Source organism: Dasypus novemcinctus, chromosome 24 (genome assembly GCF_030445035.2).
Source record: "Dasypus novemcinctus isolate mDasNov1 chromosome 24, mDasNov1.1.hap2, whole genome shotgun sequence".
Lineage (NCBI taxonomy): Eukaryota > Metazoa > Chordata > Mammalia > Cingulata > Dasypodidae > Dasypus > Dasypus novemcinctus.
Window position 1 is genome coordinate 39,534,197 of NC_080696.1, and position 17,883 is coordinate 39,552,079.

A 17,883-nucleotide genomic window follows, 5' to 3' on the forward strand; every position below is an offset into this window, starting at 1 on the left:
GGGGCGCGTTCACATGGCTAGGGGAGGCCCCCACGTGCGGCGTCCGCGGTGAAAGGGACCCGCGTTTCCAGAGCGGGTGGCGGTAGACCAGGTGAATCCAGATGTGCCGGGCCTGCCAGGAAGGGACATGTGCTACCTGGACATGTGAGGGCCCGGGCCCCTGGCCTCCCTCGGTGGAGCCTGGCGCCCCTGGTCCCCCCCATCCCTCCCTCCCTCCACCCCTCCACCCCTCTCCCTTCTCTTCCTCTTCCTCCGCTGTCAGTGTTGCAGAGGGGCTGCCAGAGATTGTTGATGTTGTGGGAAAAAAAGAAATGGGGGGAGGGGTTGTGGGTTGGCAAAGGCCAGTTGTTCCTGTGTGTGACGGAGGTGTCCTGAGGAGGGGAAGCCACAAGCTTGGAGGGCAGTGCTGGTGGGGCTTGGTGGTTCCCAGGACCCCCACCTGCCTGGAAGTGGAAATGACAGAGGGGGTAGGGGCTGCAGTCCCCAGCCCTGCAGGAGGCTGGACCGCCCTGCCTCCACCCCCTTTGCGCCTCCCCCCCAAGCCCCGGGACCCGGCCCTCCCTGCCTCTGTGCCTTCATTTGTGGGAGAGGGCCGTGTTTCCTGCCAGGCTGAAGATGGTGGAGGGCAGCACGAGGTTGGACAGGACCACCGCAGAGAGCCCTCCTGTCCCTCCTCGGATGGCCACCTCTCCTTCCCTTTTCTACAAGAGGGGACTGTGGGTTGTCCCATCCCAAGGAGGCCCGAGGGGCCCGAGCCAGACTCCCATGGGCAGCAGGCCTGGGTGGGGCCGCAGAGCTGGTGCCCTGGCCTCCCGAGCGCTGGAAGCCACCACCAGGCCCTGGAGCTGGCTGTTGGCGGCCAGTCGGCGGCAGACGACGTGTTCCCAGCAGTTCCTGGAGACGCTGGCTGTGCACGTGGGGCAGGCGTGTGTGCGTGTGCTCGCGCCGTGGCGGGGGTGCACCGGGGTGCCTGGGTCCTCCCGGAGCGGGGTAACAGCGGCTCAACTTCGTGAGTGTGCCTGTGTGTGGTGTGCCGGGTACCCTCGTTCAGCCGTCAGACCAGACTGGGCTTGGAGTGGGCACTGGGTGCTGGCCCGATGTGGTCCCCATTCTCAGGGAGCCCCCATTTTTTGGGGGGGGGAAGATGGCCTGTGCTGAGCGTTGGGCCCAGACTAGTGAGAAAATGTGGGGTAGATGGTCCCGATGCCAGAGGGCACATGGGGCTCAGGGGAGCTAGCTGGCTGGTGCCAGCCCAAAGCTGGGACGCAGGTCTGAGGTCTGTGCCCGGGCTGCCAGGCCTCCTGGTTTTGACGGGAGGGCACGCAGTGCTTGGGAGCTGAGGGCCGAATGTATTCTTTGGGGCTGTGAGGGACTCACCAGCACATTAGACATCCCAGGGGTACCCACTGGCATCGCGTTAGGTTCTTGCGCGGTTTCTGGGTCACTGGCTTCGTAAATGCCAGTGTGCCTGTATGACCGAGGCGCTGCAGAATGGTGTTCTGGGCAGAGAGCAGGTGGTCTCTCCCCTCCCATCTACCCACCAGTGATTGATAGATCCATTCTATTCAAAAGGTATTAAAAAAATAGTGTGGTCTGATTTCAGTACATTTAAATACTCAGAAATGTGAATTAATAAAAACTTGAACACAGATTTTTTTTTTAAGCACACAGTAGGTACTCTGTAAGTGCCCCCACCTCCCAAGAGGAAGCCCTGTCTTCTCCCAGGACTGGCTACCTCCCTGCTTTACTTCTGGCCCCTCCGGCCTGCTTGCAGGTCCTGGAACAGCACCTTCCTCCCGCCCCAGGATCTTTGCACCTGCTGCTTCCTCTGCCTGAACATGCCCATCCCCCCTTTTGCCTAGTTAACTCCGCGTCACACAGGGCTCGTCACACAGGGCTCGGCTGAAGCACCACCTCGGGAGGAAAGCCTTCCCTGAGCCCGTCACCATTCCTTATTGGCTCTCCCTTGACGAGACTGGTATGGAGCGGGGAGCCTGCCTCTTCGCGCTGCTCCCCTGCTGCTGAGGGCAGGTCTTGGCTTGTTGTGGGCACTCAGGCCATTTCTCCTAGATGATGACTGGATGAGCACAGTCTGGGCCAACTGAGTCAAGAGCTGGCCCGTCGGGCATGGAGGGAGCCTTGGCTATCCCTGAGGAGAGGCTTTCTCTGTGGTGGACCAGAGACAAGGCCACAGACTGTTGAGGTGGCTCTTTAAGAATCCCATGCTGAGACTTGCTCCACGGCCCTAAGGGGGACAGCTTCCGGTGCTGTTCCTTGTCCCCTCCCAGTGGCTCCCCCTGGCCCAGACTGAAGCCTTTAGGGCACGTACAGCCCTCCACAGTGTGCAGAGCAGTTTACCTCCAGGTCTTCTAGTCACCCCCGAGGGTAGGAATCAAAAGGGATACTGTGTCCATTGGACAGAGAGGGAAACTGAGGCTCAGAGAGGTGGGTGGCTGCCCAAGGTCACTCAGAAGGTGAGGGGCAGCCTCAGGGCCCAGGAGCCTCCTGCCTCCGGGCCCTCGGGGGTGGTGGGTGCCTGGGGCCGCTCGTTTGCTGAGCGCACACGGCTGCCGAGGAGCCAGGAGCGGGGCCCCGAGCCTGCTGTTCTGGGTTTCGCAACGCCGCCTCCTCCCGCTGTCTGACGTGGCCTTTTCAAAACCCAAAATGAATGGAAGCAAATTTTGTTTGGAGAATTTTGCTACACCCCTCACTAGGGCTGGTTGCAAAACCAGGCTTGGAGCTCCCCAGTGAGACTGATGATGATGATGATGATGATGATGAGGGGGGCTTGATCGTGGGCTAACATTTTTCTTCATCTCTTCATTCTACACAGCCTCACGCCCCGTCTCCCACGTGCCAGCCCTGAGCCGGCCCCGGCGCGACAGCACCAACGCTAAGCCCCTTACCTCTGGCCTGGCTTCCGGGCCCCGTGGCACGCTGTTGTCACCAGCCCCATTTTACAGATGAGGAAACTGGGGCCCGGGGAGCTTTCATGAGTTGTCCAAGACCCCGATGCTGAAAGTGGTGGTTACAGGATTTCGATCCAAACCCGTTTAAAGTTTAGAGTCTGGTTTTAACCCCGGATTCTGGGGGTTCTGGAGTTGCCGTTTGTTCAGCAGAAAGTGATGGCTGGGGATGGGGGGGGGGGCGGGGGGCGCCCTGGGACTCCGATGTGTGCAGACCCAGTTCCTGGCTCTGGAGTACGCGGACGTGGACATTGGAGGGACCCTAGAGGCACCCCGGCTGTCGGTGACCCTCGTCAGCAGCCTCGCTCCCAGGTCCCGGCCGGGGCGCACGGGGGCTGGCGTGTGTGCTGAAGAGAGCTCGGCCTCTGTCGCTGCGCCTTTCCCTTCCCGGGACTTCAGCTCTGGTCAGCCAGCCCCTGGCTTAGGCTTCCAGGGGAGCCGGGGGAGGTGACCTGGTGACGGGCAGCGCCCTGGTGAGGGAGAACAAGCTGCTGGTTGCCAGCGCGTTCAGTGCAGGGCAGCGCAGCCCCGCCCCATGGCAGGCCCCTGGGGTGCAGGTGGCAGGGGGTTCCTGAGAAGGCCGCTGGGCAAGCACGGCCTCGTGCCCCTCTTCCTCCGTGCCCGGAGGCCTGTGCAGGGAATTCGCCTTGGCCAGCTTGCTTCACAACGGTTAAAGCGACATTTAGCGTGCGGGTCATCTTTAGAGAGCGCAGGGCTGCGGGCAGGTTCTGCTTTGATGATGCAGAAATGGCACATCCTGGGTCTAAGGCAGGAGTTCCTCACATGGGGGCATGAGCTTGAACTGAAATTCAAAAAAGCAGGATTCTCATGGGGACGTGTTGGTGCGGGTGTGATATATTTGTTAAGTGACGCACAGGGTAGTGTGGCCTTGGTACAGGGGTCCGTGGTTTTCACCTGACAGGCAGAGGCGTCCGTGGAACAAAAAAGGTTAAGAACCCCTGGTCTAAGTGGAGCAAAGACTGTGTATTGAGTGCCTGCCTGTGTACCTAGCACTGTGCTGGGCCCCATAGCAGGAGATAAAAACCACGCCCTGACAAGTTGTGGTTGTTGGGGGGGGGGCGAGGGTGTGCACTCCAAGAGCTGGGGCTGGGGAGTGAGAACTCAGGCTCTGGCTTCAGATCTTTTTCCTTCTGCCAGGACGCATAAGCCTCCTAGAGGTGGGCCCAGGAAGCTTTTGTTTGGCGCTGACGAGAGAGAAGTGGTGGGTGTTTGGGGGATTGTAGGAAGAGTGGTGAGCGGGTTTGTTGCTGTGTGTCCCTGAGGGCGTCCCTGCCCCTCTCTGAACTTCATGGTCTCCATCTCTTTGTGAGGAAGGAGTTGTCTCTGAGGCTCTCCTAGCTCAGCCTTTTGGGATTGCAGGGGTGCGCTGATCAGGGTTACCCTCTGGTAGGTGTCGGGGAGCTCCTCTCTCCTCACCCCTGACCCCTCGGCCTGGCTTTCCCAGCCCCTGGCAGAGGGAGGGGCCTTTCCTCCCGCCCACTGTGGGCTGACTGCGTGCGGTGACGCAGTAACCGGGGACTCTGGAGCACAGCTTGGAAACAGGGATCCGGGTTTGCTAAAGACAGGGGAGAAGAAGGTTCTTCCCACCGCCCCCAGCTGCCTGCCTGCTTCCCTCCTCCCCCGGCTGCCGCCAAGCCCTGGCACCTCCTGGGCTCTGCCAGATCCAGGGAGGGGTGGGAGGCCCGGGTCTCATCGGTGCCAGAGCCTCGCAGTGTGACCCTGGCCTGGTGGCCTGCCCTTTCTGGGCAGCGTGTCTCGTGAGGGGCTGAGCTTTGGGACTCTGCAGCTGACTGGGTCGCTTTGCAGAGACCGGGTGGTTTTGAAGGGACCAGGTGGCTTTGCAGGGATGGCTCTGAGGGGGTCACCTGGAGTTGGGGGAGCTCCCATCTGGGCTTGTACCGTGATTAGAGGGATGGGGCCGCAGCCCCCCAAAGCCACGGAACTGAACATAGCTTCAGGGCCCTCTGCCACCTGTGTTCTCCATGTGTGCCCCGAGCAGGGCACCGCACTCCTCCTCTCAGTGCCCTCTTGGCCTCGCCTATGGGGAGGGGATGCCTAGGTCGGTAAGGGGGCCCCGAGACCCCACGCAGAAGCACAGCTTCAGGTGGAGGAGGAAGCAGGAAGGAAGCCTCCTGCTGTGTGCTGCCAGCGCCTCCCTTTGTTCAAGCCCACAGCCCTGGGAAGGAGCATGCTGCTGTCATCATCCCCATTTCAATCCGAGGAAACTGAGGCCACACAGCAGGCCCGCTGGGCACAGGTGCTGTGGCTACTCCTGAGAAGAGCGAGGATTTGAACCCAGGTCTGCGTGACTCAGGCATCCAGGGGGCAGGCAGGCCCCAGCCACCGGGGAGCTGCGCCCGCCGTGCCTTCCTTTCCCTGTCTGGGCGGCAGGAGTGTGGTGGAGGGTTGGGGCGGTGCCGACCCATCCCTGGGCCCCCGGCTGGCCCTGTTTGGGAATTTCTGGAGCCTCCTCACCCGACCTCCAGCTCCTGTGCTTGAAGCTGAGGTGTGACCGAGGTGTGACGGCAGGTGGGAAGGTGTCAGCCTCTCACACCTCTCCTGGGAGGCCCTGCCACCTCTTGGTGTGAGCGATTCCTGGACGACCGGAAGTGTGCAAAGCCTTCCAGGGACAGTGGGGGCGGGGCAGGCGCGGGCAGCCTGGGGTCCCGGCTAAGCCTCGGCCTGTCCGCGCCTTGCCCTGGGATAACTGCTTCACCAGGGACACTGGGAGAGCGCAGGAGAGGAGGGGGTGGGGGCGGGGAGGCTGCCCTCCGACCCCTCCCTCCCGCATGTGCGTGTGGGGGTTGTGTGTGTCTTCATTCAGACCAGGCCTTTTATGTACCGTCAGATCCTCGCAGCACCGGGAAGTGGACGGTGCCATTGCCCTGTGCTTCCTTTCCCGCCTCCCTTTCTTCTTCCATGCAGTCATTCAACAAACACGTGTGCGTTTAGCACCTGCTCTGTGTCCAAGCCAGGCTGGGAATGCAGTGGGAAGCGGACCGGCGTGACATAATCTCCCTGGTGAATGGAAACTCACGTCGGTGGCAGGTGCTGCCACCATGGAGAGCGATAAGGAGCTCCCACCCTGGAGCTTCAGGGAGGGCTGCCCTGGGGAGGTGACACTGGCGCAGAGACCTGGGGTGAGAAGGCATTACCTGGCTGGAACAGCTGGTACAAAGGCCCTGTGGTGCAGGCAGTGCAGGGAGTTCAAGGGTCTAAGGCCTGGAGAGAGTGAGGAGGAGGCTGGTGTGGGAAAGCGGCAGAGCTGGGCCCTGTGGGCCTGGAAGGCCGTGGAGCAGTGTTAACATATACGGAAGCCGGGGCTTGGCGGGGCGACGCAGCCAGCCCAGGCAGCAACTCGGCCGACGTGGACTGGGTCCCCGCAGGGTTCTTGGAGGGCCTGCCCCCGCTGTGGCTCACGGGGCCCTTGGGCCTCACTGAGGCCCACTCAGGACATTTGAGCAACGTGCCTGAGGTTCCCCAGCAAGTCCTTGGGGAACTCCTTCTCCCAGCCTTTCCGCCTCCCCCTGCATGGGTGCTGGCCACCAAGAGAGATCCTGGAGCCACAGAAGGTTCTAGAGCAGGGTGGACCCTCAGCGTTCTGGCCGGCTGCTCCCGGGCCTTCCCGGCACCGGGGCATGGAGACTTGGCCGCCTGCCCGCCGGCTGGGCTGAGGCTGGAGCTGCCTGGCCTCTGCCGACCTGGTCTGTCACCTCCCTCTGCTGATGCCGGCTGGGGCGGGGGCGGTCAGCGGGCAGATGAGGGGGGCGGCGGGGGCAGGAGCCACCACCGCCCCGCGGCCCTGAGGCGCCCGACAAGCATCTGCCAGGCTGGGTTTGGTCAGTCACAAGGCCACGCTGGAGTCCTTGAGGTGGGACTGGGGGGGTGGAGAACGGAGCAGAAGGTGGGGTCCCTGCCTGCCGCGCATCCCCTCCCAAGCGTCCTGGAGCCAGCCTTCACCGCCTCTGGCCACGCTGATGGTCCCCAGGTCCCTCCCGCTGTCCTGCCTGCACGGGCTCCACACGCAGGCCGCGGCGTGGCTCGGGTCACGCCGGTGCTACCTGCGCCCTGCCTGGGGTCTGGAGCCCTGGGCCAGGCGGGGAGGCTCTCTGTGGGTGGGCTCCTCTGGGCACCCCTGCCGCCCCTCCTACTGTGCCCCCGCGGCGCTCCCCACTGCCGCTCAGCTGGGTGGCCTGGGACCCCCGGAGCACGCCAGGTCCTCCTGCCTCTGGCTTTGGCACGTGCTCCTCCCTCTCTGCAGAGGCCCTTTCCCAGAAGCCTTTGCTTGGCAGCTTCTATGTGCTACTCAGCGCGGGCCTCACCCTCCGGGAAGCCTCCCCTGACTGCCTTCCTCCCCCAGGTGGGTCACCGCCCACCACCTCGCCCAGGGCCTCAGCGTCCTGTGGGTTGTGTTTAGGTGTCTGCCATTCCTACCAGGGCAGGGTCCCGACTGATGCCCCGTGGTGCCCCCAGCATGCCCAGCCTGGGGCCTGCACACAGCAGGTGCCCAGCTGAGAGTGCTGACTGGGCGTGGAGCCGGGCGGTGCAGCCAGCGCGTAGCAGCAAGGTGGGGAGGTGGGAGGGCGGCTGCCCGGTCAGGTGGAGCCTGAACCCCCCACCCCCGTCTACACTCGCCCGTGAGCCTCTTCCTAGAGGATCTGGGTCACGTGGCAGGTGCCTCAGACACAGGCCAGGCCTGGCCCTTGGCCCTGGACGTGGGCACCGTGGCTGCGTGAGCCGTCTGGGGCACCCTTCTGTGCGGGCCACTTCTGCTCTAGGCCCTGGCACCAGGGGGTGTCGGGTTTGTTTAGGGTGAGGGCCCTCCAGGGCTGATGGTGCCAACCTGGGGAGAAGCCTGTTTCAAAATCCACCTCCAGGACTGACTTTCGGCTCCTGGGCTGTAGACCTGCCTTGAAGAGAGCCATCGTCAGGTTACGTGGAGTGATGGTGGCTGTTTCCGGGCAGGAACTGGACCAAACTTGACCCCTGCCATCTCTCTCCTACTCCCAGTGACCCAGTGGCTGGGAGAGACCGCTGCTCCCTTCACAGGTGGGGAAACGAGGAAGGCGGGGTGGTGACACTCGCAGGGCCCCTCTGCGGGCAGGCGGTGCTGCTGGGGTTTGGAGCCAGCAGTCTTTCTTCAGGGCCAGGCTCTCAACCACTGCCCCCTCCTTCCCCGAGAGTGGACGAGGGTGGGAAAGGCAGCTCCCAGCTGCAGGGGCCTTTATATCCTGGGTATAAATTGGCAGTGAGTGTTTAAGTCCAGTTTCTGAATGAGCTGGTTTTCTTCTGGTTTTGTCTTGACTTGAACGAGCAAAACTGAGTAGAAGGTGGCATCTGCCTTCTGAGTCCTAAGGTGGTCAGCAGAGAGCTTGTCCACCTACAAGAGGAAGTCAGCTGGTTCCGAAGGCTGGCCTGAGGCTGAGTCCCAGCTCCGCCCACTAGCTGTGTGACCTTCAGCAGATCACAGAAACCTCTATGAGCCTCAGTTTCCCCATCTGTCCCCCATGGTATAACATGTCACTGCCTGCCTTGAAGCCTTGGTGCAAAAGGGAAGTGAGGTCCTGAGTGTTAAAGCTCCTAGGACAGGGCCAGCACATAGCAGGTGCCCAAGAGATGGCCGGCAGTGTCGGCATTCTGTCTCCTGACCCCAGCTGGAGCCCCCTGGTGCTCCCTCCCCACGCCGCATCCGGCTCAGCTCACAGAAGGCTGGCCTGGGGGAGAGGGTCAAGGAGTGAGTGCTGCTGCAGCAGAGCCATGCTCATCCCCACTTTACAGAAAGGGAAACAGACCCGGAGATGGCTTGCTAGGGGGCCTCAGTGATGGAGATGGGAGTGAACTGCAGGCCCCTTGGCTCCATGTCTAGAGCTCTTCCTGCTCTCCTACTCCAGAGGCTCCCTGGGAAAACCTCAAGAAGGTGAAGAGAATTCTAGGAACCTTCAGGGTGCCCGGGAGGCCTGGGCCCTCCAGCCCTCGTTGCACCGGCCCTAAATGATGCTGCTGGGGTTGCTTCCCTCTGTGCCACTTTTACAACAAGGCGGTGTGGAGAGACACTGGGCTCCTGGCTCCAAGGCCCCGCCATGCCCACCTCTGTGGTCCCCTTCCCCCCCCCACCTGTCTCTATGGCCCCTTCCCCCTACCTGCCTGTCTCTATGGCCCCTTCCCCTACCTGCCTGTCTCTGTGGCCCCTACCCGCCTCTGTGCCCCCCCATCTCTGCAGCCCCTCCCCCTGGCTTGTCTCTGTGCCCCCCCCCACCTGCCTCTGTGGCCCCTCCCTTTTCTGCTGGCCTGGTTTGCGTGTGGCCCACATTCAAGGCGGCAGCTTTTGGGTGGGAGGTCAGGCAACGGGGACCCTGCCTGGAGGGGCCCATCCAAGCCCACCCCTGACCCTCAGCTCCTCGCTGGGCTCCCTCTGCCAGGCCAGGCTGCCCGGGGTCCTCCTTCCAGGAGCCTGTCCTGGCGCTGCCCCTCCCTGTGGAGCAGCAGCCTGCCTCGTGCCCCCCACTCCCTTCCTGTGCGTCCTGCGTTGGGAGCAGATATATTTAGACGAAATGCTCTGTTCTGTACAGATTCCGCATCGGGTGTGCTCGTCAGGGGAGGCCGGGCCTGCATGTGACCACACCTGGTGACTGGAGTCAAGGGTGCTGATGGACAGGGCTCGGAGGCCTCCTGGGGGTGGGTTCGCTCTGGCCCCTGCTCTCTGATCCCCCATGTCCCAGCCCCTTCCTCTGCATCCCCCTTTCCTCCTCTGCCCTTTCTTAGCTCATGGAGTGCTTCGTCGCTTGTGTAGTCAGTCAGCAAACACGGACTCGTGCTTCCAGTAGGCCAGGCCCTCGCTGGATGCTGGGGATGAGGGGATGACTAACAAGGTCCCTGCCCTCCAGGCAGCCACCTGATGGTCTGGAAGAGGGCACCGAGATACCTGCTGTGATAGCAGGAGGTCCTTGTACAAGGGGCACCCACCCTGGGCCGATGGCCAGGGAAGGCTTCCTGGAGAAGGGAGTGGCTTGGCTGAAACCTGCAGGATAAGCGGGAGGGAGTCAGCAACTGGAAAGGAGAAAGGCATTTCTGGCAGAGGGAGCAGCACGTGCAAAGGCCGGGGGGCTGATAGAGGGCCTGGCTGCCAACGGGGGCAGTGGAGAGCAGAAAGGTGAGCAGGAGCCGGAGCCTGCTGAGCCTGGAATGCCAGGAACACAGGCTTATCCCTTCTCCCCGAGCCCTGGGAGCTGTGGAGGAGTTTTCAGCAGGGCAGTGGCAAGTCAGGCGTGCGCGTGGCTGGGGCAGCTGGTCAGGGGTTCCACCCGCTGCCTGCCAGCCTGGCCCCAGCTCCCCCAGCAGCTGCGCCGTGCCTGGCTGGGTGGGAATCAGAAATAGCTCACACGTGCTCGGTGCTGGGTGAAGCATTCCCCCCGCCTCAGCGCATTTCATCTGTGCCCGAGTCAAGGACGCCACGGTGCTCGTGCTCGCGAGCCGGGTGACCTTCTCCCGCCCGTTTATTAATACTCTGCCCACTGGGGCTGCAGGCAGAGCTGAGAGAGCGTTACAGGGCATGGGGAGGGTGGCAGATGGGGGTCCTCAAACGGGAAGTGCCGAGGGGCTGAAAATAATGCCTGCCACTCGAAAAAATATCCAGCCAGACCAAGTGCAAAGACGAATGTAAAACTCTTCCCTGGCAGGTAGATTCATTCATTGATTCAGTAAAGGTTTGTCGAGTGCCCGCTCCATGTCAGGTCCTGTGGTGGACGGAGGGGACATGGCTCTGAGCAAAATGGACACACCCTGGCCTTGAGCAAACTCCTAAAACTAAGGTAAAACCCCAAACAGTGATGCGGGCCACAGTGGTCACAGGGGCTGTGGACTCAAAGGAGCGGTCCCCACCTAGGCGGGGGTCAATGAAGGCTTCCTGGAGGAGGTACCCCTGGAACCGAGACCCGATAAGGAGGAGTCACCCGGGCAAAGAGGAGCAGGGAAAAGCGTTCCTGGCAGAGGGAACAGCAAATATGCAACCCCTGTGGTGTGAGTGTGGTGGTGTGTCAGGGAGGAGGAAGGAAGCTGGCAAGGTTGGCATATTGGGGTGATGGGGGAAGATGAGGTGAACAGGGTTGGCGAGCAGGGGCCAGACCACGTGGGGCCTCGTTGGCTATGGTCAAGGTTTCAGGATTTAACGAGAGCATGGGTCTGGTGTCAGAGGCTTGGGTTCAAATCCAACCCTGCAACTTCTTACCTGGGTGACTGCAGGCAAGTTGACTGCGTCTCTCTGTACCTCAATTTCCTCAAGTATAAAGTGGACCTAGTAGTGGTCCCTACCTCACAGGCCTGTCGTGAGGACAAAACGGCGTCGGAAGGGGCTTAGGGCAGCACTTGCCCGAAGCAAGTGCTCAGAGATGGTCGCTCATATAACTTTGAAACGATCTGTGAATGAAGTGCATACGTGTAGATGATTTTGCATAAATAAGGTCATATTAGTCCTGCTTATTGTAGCAACTTGACCACAGAGTACTATTGTTATATTTAAAGTTTTTGTATTGAGGTATACCATATGTGTGAGGTATACCATATGTGTGAGGTATACCATAGTGTACTAATTCTAATGTATAGCTTGATTACATCTTACTTACGTATCACTCCTGAAACCACCCCTCAGATCAAGATACAGGCTATTTCCGGCTCCCCAGAAGCTCCCTTGTGCCTCATCCCAGTTAATTCCTCCCCTCTCCCGGAGGTAACCAGTTTTCTGACATCTAAAACCGTAGCTTAGTTTTGCCTGTTCTGGACCTTCATATAAATGGAATCATACAGAATATTCTTTTGCTCATGCATTTGCCCGTGAGATTCATCCATGTTGTATGTATCGGTAGTTCATTCTTTCTTTTAGATTGCTGCCTGGTACCCTGTTGGGAGAATATTTCACAGTGTATCCATTCTATTGTTGGTAGACATTTGGAATGTTTCTAGTTTTTTACTATCTGGATAGTGATGCTTTGAAATTTCTTATGCGTATCTTTTGTTGAAGTTCTAAACTTATTTCTGTTGGGAATATACTCAGGAGTGGAGTTGCTGGGTCATAGGGGTGGATATGATCAGCTTTATTAGACACTGCCAAATAGTCTGCCAAAGTGGTTGTACCAGTTTACATTACCGCCAGCAGTGTGAGCGTTCCAGTTGCTCCACCTCCTCTCTGACACCCCTGATGACCGATCATATCCAGTGGCTGCGGAGAACTCTGTTGTGTGGTCAGACCATCTTGAACCAGCTCCTGAATGATGGTTACCAACTTTTAAATGATTTTAAGCATTAAAAACACACACACACACACACAAAGCAATTTAAAAATAAACAACTAGAATTATACAAATATTGGAAAGGAAAAAGATGAAAACAAAAATCATTAGAGGTGTCCACTGCAGTGTTGGTGATATTTCTTTCCTATTGTTCATTCTCTTTAGGGATTTTTTTTTTTTTCTTTTTTATAGTAAGCATGACATCCTGGGAACTCGTTTGGGTCTGTACGCCCCTTCCTCTACTTTTAGCTTATTCTTACAGTGGAAGCACATCCCCATATTACTTAAAACTCTTCGTAAACATCATGTTTAGTGGCTGCCTAAAAAGAGGGGTGGTTTAAATTCTGGTGATGCTACAGAAGTAGTGGGCTAAAGAGGAAAAGACTAGAGATTCTTAAAGCTGTAGAATCAGGGCATCTCAGTGTTCTATTTTAGGAGAAATATTTAGAATCACAGCATCTCACTTGGTACAAGTGCATCTCAGAATCTCAGTACGGTTATCTTCAAATGACAGAATAGGAGGTGTTTACATTCTGGAAGTAAGTGATTATAGCTCATTGAACAAATGAGTCTTAAAATTTCAAAACTCAAAATACTAGACCCTCTAAGTCAGGGGTTCTTAACCTTTTTTGTTCCATGGACCCCTTTGCCAGTCAGGTGAAAACCACGGACCCTTACTAAGTCCACACTATGCTGTGTATTTAATAAATATATCATACCTGCACCAACATATCCCCACAAGAATTAGGATTTTTTTGAATTTCAATTCAAGCCCACGGACCCCTTGTTAAGAACCCCTGCTCTAAGTTGAAAGAGCCAGTCAAAGTACTCTAGTTGAATGTATGGATTTATTTCTGTTGGGAATATACCCAGGTGTGGAGTTGTTGGGTCATAGGGAATATTTTCTTTTTTTTAATAAAGAAATTTATATTGAGGTATAATTGACATACAATAAATTGCACATACTTAAAGTATACAAATTAATATGTTTGGACAAATGTATACACCTATGAAACCATCACTACAATCCAGGTAATGAGCATACCCATCAGCCCCCAAGGTTTCCTCGGGCCCCTTTGTAATCTTTCCCTTTTGCTCCTCCCCTGCCCCTTCTTACCTCCCCATCCTACACATACCCCTGGACACCAGCAACCATAAAATTCCTAGAATTTTATATATATGAACTCATACAATATGTATTCTTTTCGCCTGGCTTTTTTCACTGAGCATAATTATTTGGAGATTCATCCATGTTATAGCATGTAGCATTAATTCATTCTTTTTTATTATTGAGTAATATTCCTTTGTATACATATACCACCATTTGTTTTTCTCATTACTTCCCCCTGAGATGCCTCCTTCATCTGTTTGCTCACTGTTTTTGGCTCGTTGTATGTCTGGTTTTTTGGTTGTCCTTTTTCTTTAGGAGGCACTGGGAACCAAACCCAGGACCTCCCATGTGGGCGGTGGGCACTCAGCTGCTTGAGCCACATCTATTCCACCATCCAATTACTTCTTGATGGACATTTGGGTTTGTTTCATTTGAGGCTATTACAAATTAAGGTGCTGTGAACATATGTGTACAAGTGTTTGTATTTCTCTTGGTTAAACACCTAGGAGTGGAATATTAGGGTAGATAATATGATACATGTATGTTTAACTTTTTAAGAAACTGCCAAACTGTTTTCCAAAGTGTACCATTTTACATTCCCACCAGTGATATATGAGAGTCCCAGGTCCTCTCCATCCCCTCCAACACTTCACATAGGCAACCATTCTAATTTTAACTGTTCTAATAGGTGTGGTATCTTATTATAGTGTTGATTTCAGTTCCTTAATGGCTCATGATGATAAGCATCTTTTTGTACACTTATTTACCATCTGTATATCTTATTTGGTGAAATGTCTGTCAAATCTTTGACTCTTTTAAATTGGGTTGTTTTCATATTATTGATTTTTATGACCAAAAAATATTCCATTGTATGTATCTTCCACATTTTGTTTATCCATTCATCCGTTAAGAGACATTTGGGTTGCTTCTACCTTTTGGCTATTTTGAAAAATGCTGCTGTGAACATTGGTGTATAGCTATCTGTCCAAGTCCCTGCTTTCAATTCTTCTGAATCTCAAAGTGGGATTGCCAGGTCATATGGTAGTTCTGCATTTAACTTTCTGAGGAATTGCCAAACTGTTTTTCACAGCAGCTGCATCATTTTTACATTCCCACCACCAATGCACAAGCGTTCCTGTCTCTCCATATCCCAGCCAAAACATTTGTTTTCCATTTTAAAAATAATACCTATTCTAGTTGGTGTGAAATGCTTTGCATTTCTCTAATGGCTAATGATGTTGAGCATCTTTTCAGGTGTTTATTGGCCATTTTATCTTCCTTGGAGAAATGTCTATTCAAGTCCTTTCCTATTTTTAAATTGGGTTGTTTGTCTTTTGTTGTTTTTTGAGTCGTTGTAACTCTTTATAGATTCCAAATAGTAAACCTTTAGCAAATATATAGTTTCTAAATATTTTCTCCTATTCTGTAGGTTGTCTTTTTCACTTCTTTGATAATGTTCTTTAATGCACAGAAGTTTTAAATTTTGATCAGGCCCAGTTTGTCTATTTTTTCTTTTGTTGCTCATGTTTTGTGAAAGTCTAAGTATCCATCACCTACTACAAGGTCCTAAAGATAGTCCCCAATGTCTTCTTCCAGGCATTTTACAGTTTTAGCTCTTATATTTAGGTCTTTGATCCATTTTTAGTTAATTTTTGCTTATGTTGTAAGGTAGGGGTCCATTTTCATTCTTCTGCGTGCAGATTTCCAGTTTTCCCAGCACCATTTGTTTAAGAGATTGTTCTTTCCCCAATTAGTAAACTTGGCACCCTTGTCAAAAATTAATTGACCATAGATGTGAGGGTTTATTTCTGAACTCTCAATTCTGTTCCATTAGATCTGTATGTTTGTCCTTGTGCCAGTACCACACTGCATTGATTATTATAGCTTTGTATTAAGTTTTGAAGTCACAAAGCGTGAGTCCTCTAACTTTGTTCTTTTTCTAAATGTTTTTGGCTATTGTGGTCCCCTTGTATTATTAAGTTTTGAGGGTTTTTAATGTGTTCTGTATACAAGTCTTTATCAGATATGTGGTTTGCAGATATTTTCTTCCTGTCTGTGGCTTTTCATTTCTTAACATTATCTTTCAAAGGACAGACAGTTTTAATTTTGATGAAGGCCAATTTATCAATTCATTCTTTTATTCATTGTGTTTGGTGTCATATCTAAGAAATCTTTGCCTAACCCAAGGTCATAAAGTTTTCCCCAGTGTTTTTTTCTTGATGTACTGGCTTTTTAGGTCTCACAATTAGGTCCAAGTTACACTTTCAGTTAATTTTTATAGATAGTGTGAGGTATGGACTGAATGTCATTTTTTGCATATGGGTATCCAGTTGCTCCAGTACCACTGAAAAGACTCTCCTGGCTCTATTGCATTGCCTTTGCACCTTTGTCAAAAATCAGTTGTCCTCATAGAGCGATTAAGAGGTGATGACTTTTTGTTTGTCTGTTTGTTGTTTATTATGATTATTGAAATAATGAAAATGCTCTAATAATGATTGAAGTGATAATTGTACAACTATGTGATTATACCAAATACCATTGATTGCACACTTTGGATGGATTTATGCCTTATTAATATGCATCAATAAAATTGATTTGTTAAAAAAAATCAATTGTCCATATGTGTGTCTATTTCTGGACTGTCTCATATAGTCCATTAATCTATTTGCCCTTCTTTTTTTATTTTTTAACTATCTCTGTACAAAGATGACATGATCCTTTATATACAAAATCCCCAATAATACTCAAGAAAACCACAGGATCTTATAAAGAATTCAGGAAATTTGCAGGGTAAAAGAAATAAATGCAAAAATCAGTTACATTTCTATAGTCCAGCAAAGAATGATTTTGAAATGGGAGTGAAAATTTCCAATCACTTGGCATCTTAAAGAGTAATTCCTATGTATAAATTTAATAGGTGAAGCACTTGTACAATAAACTAGAAAAAACAACAACTGCTGAACAAAATTGAAGACCTAAACAAATGGCAAGTCATCCATTGGTCATGTATAGTAAGATAAAATACTATTCAGGTGGCCATACTACCCAAAGTAAGCTATAAATTCAATGACACATTTATCACATTCCCAGCAGACTTTTTTTTTTTTCACAGAAATGGAATAATTGATTCTCGAATTCCCATGGAGGGCAGCAGGTATGGCTCAAGCTGTTGAGCACCGGCTTCCCTAACGGGAGGTCCCAGGTTCGGTTCCCTGTGCCTCCGAACACTCTTCAATATAATTGCTAGTTCAATGGATTTTCACGAACTGTATGAACTGTGTAATCATCACCATAATTCGTGCTAATTCCACTCTGAGGACTCTATCCAAGACAAGTGAAATCATGTCTATGCAATGAATTGTAGGGCAAGTTCATGGCAGCCAAAACAATTTCTTGCATCGCCTTGCATGAATAGGGCAGCCAGGAACAAGCATATATGTCTGTGTCTGATTGGACGTCCTATTTTTTTGTGCATTTTTAAAGTTTTTCCACAGACATCCCCAGGGTGCACAGAGCTCATGGCAGCCTAGCATCTGAGGAGGCACAGCCATTGCCAAAGGCCTGGCTGCTGAAACCTGGGCACTACCCTATTTGCCTTTCTTTACACCAATATCATACTGTGTTGAAATCAGGTAGTGTTAACCCTCCAGCTTGTTCTTCTCTTTCAAAGTTGTTTTGGCTATTGCAGGGCCTTTGCATTTCCACCTGAATTTTAAAATCAGCTTATCAGTTTCTATGTAAAAAGCCTATTGGGATTTTGATTGAGTTTGATTTGAATGTATAGACTGATTTGGAGAGAATGGACGTCTTAACAATATTTGAGTCTTCCAACCTCTCAATTTATTTAGGTGTTTTTTAACTTATCTCAGCAGTGTTTTATAGGTTTTCATATCCAGGTCTTTCACATCTTTTGTTAGATTTATTCCTAAGCATTTCATATTTTTTGATACTATTGTGAATGGTATTTTTAACATATTTATTTCTGATTGTTCATTGCTAGTCTATAGAAATAGAATTGACTTTCATATATTGATCTTTTATTGTATAACATTGGTAAGCTTCCTTTTATTTCTAGTACCTTTTTTGTGGATTCAGTTGGATTTCTTTATAGACAATCATGACTTCTGAGAATAAAAATATTTTTACTTGCCAATCTGGATACCTTTTATTTCATTTTCTTGTGTAATTGTTCTTGCTAGAACATTTAATATAGTGTTGAATAGTGGTGAGAATGGACATCTTTATCTTGTTCCTCATTTTAGGGAGAAAGCTTTCAATCTTACACCATTAATTATGTTAGGTATGGATTTTTCCTGGATACCCTTTATCAGGTTTAGGAAGTTCTTTTCCTAGCTGGCTAAGAGTTTTGTTTTGTTTTTTAAATCAGGAATGGATGTTTGATTTTATCAAATATTTTTTCTGCATCTTTTGAGATTTTCATATGATTTTTCTCTTTTAGTCTGTTAATATGGTGAATTACATTGATTGGTTTTCAAATGTTAAA

At 52.6% G+C, this 17,883-nt stretch overlaps 1 protein-coding gene and 1 pseudogene across 3 annotated transcripts in view; one reads left to right on the forward strand and one right to left on the reverse strand.

Moving 5' to 3' along the window:
* LOC101429404 (small ribosomal subunit protein eS7-like) overlaps positions 1–17,883 on the reverse strand; it is a 59,531-nt pseudogene that overhangs the window by 19,398 nt on the left and 22,250 nt on the right.
* The window catches only part of DLGAP4 (DLG associated protein 4), a 190,430-nt gene that overhangs the window by 739 nt on the left and 171,808 nt on the right, over positions 1–17,883 (forward strand). The window lies entirely within an intron of this gene.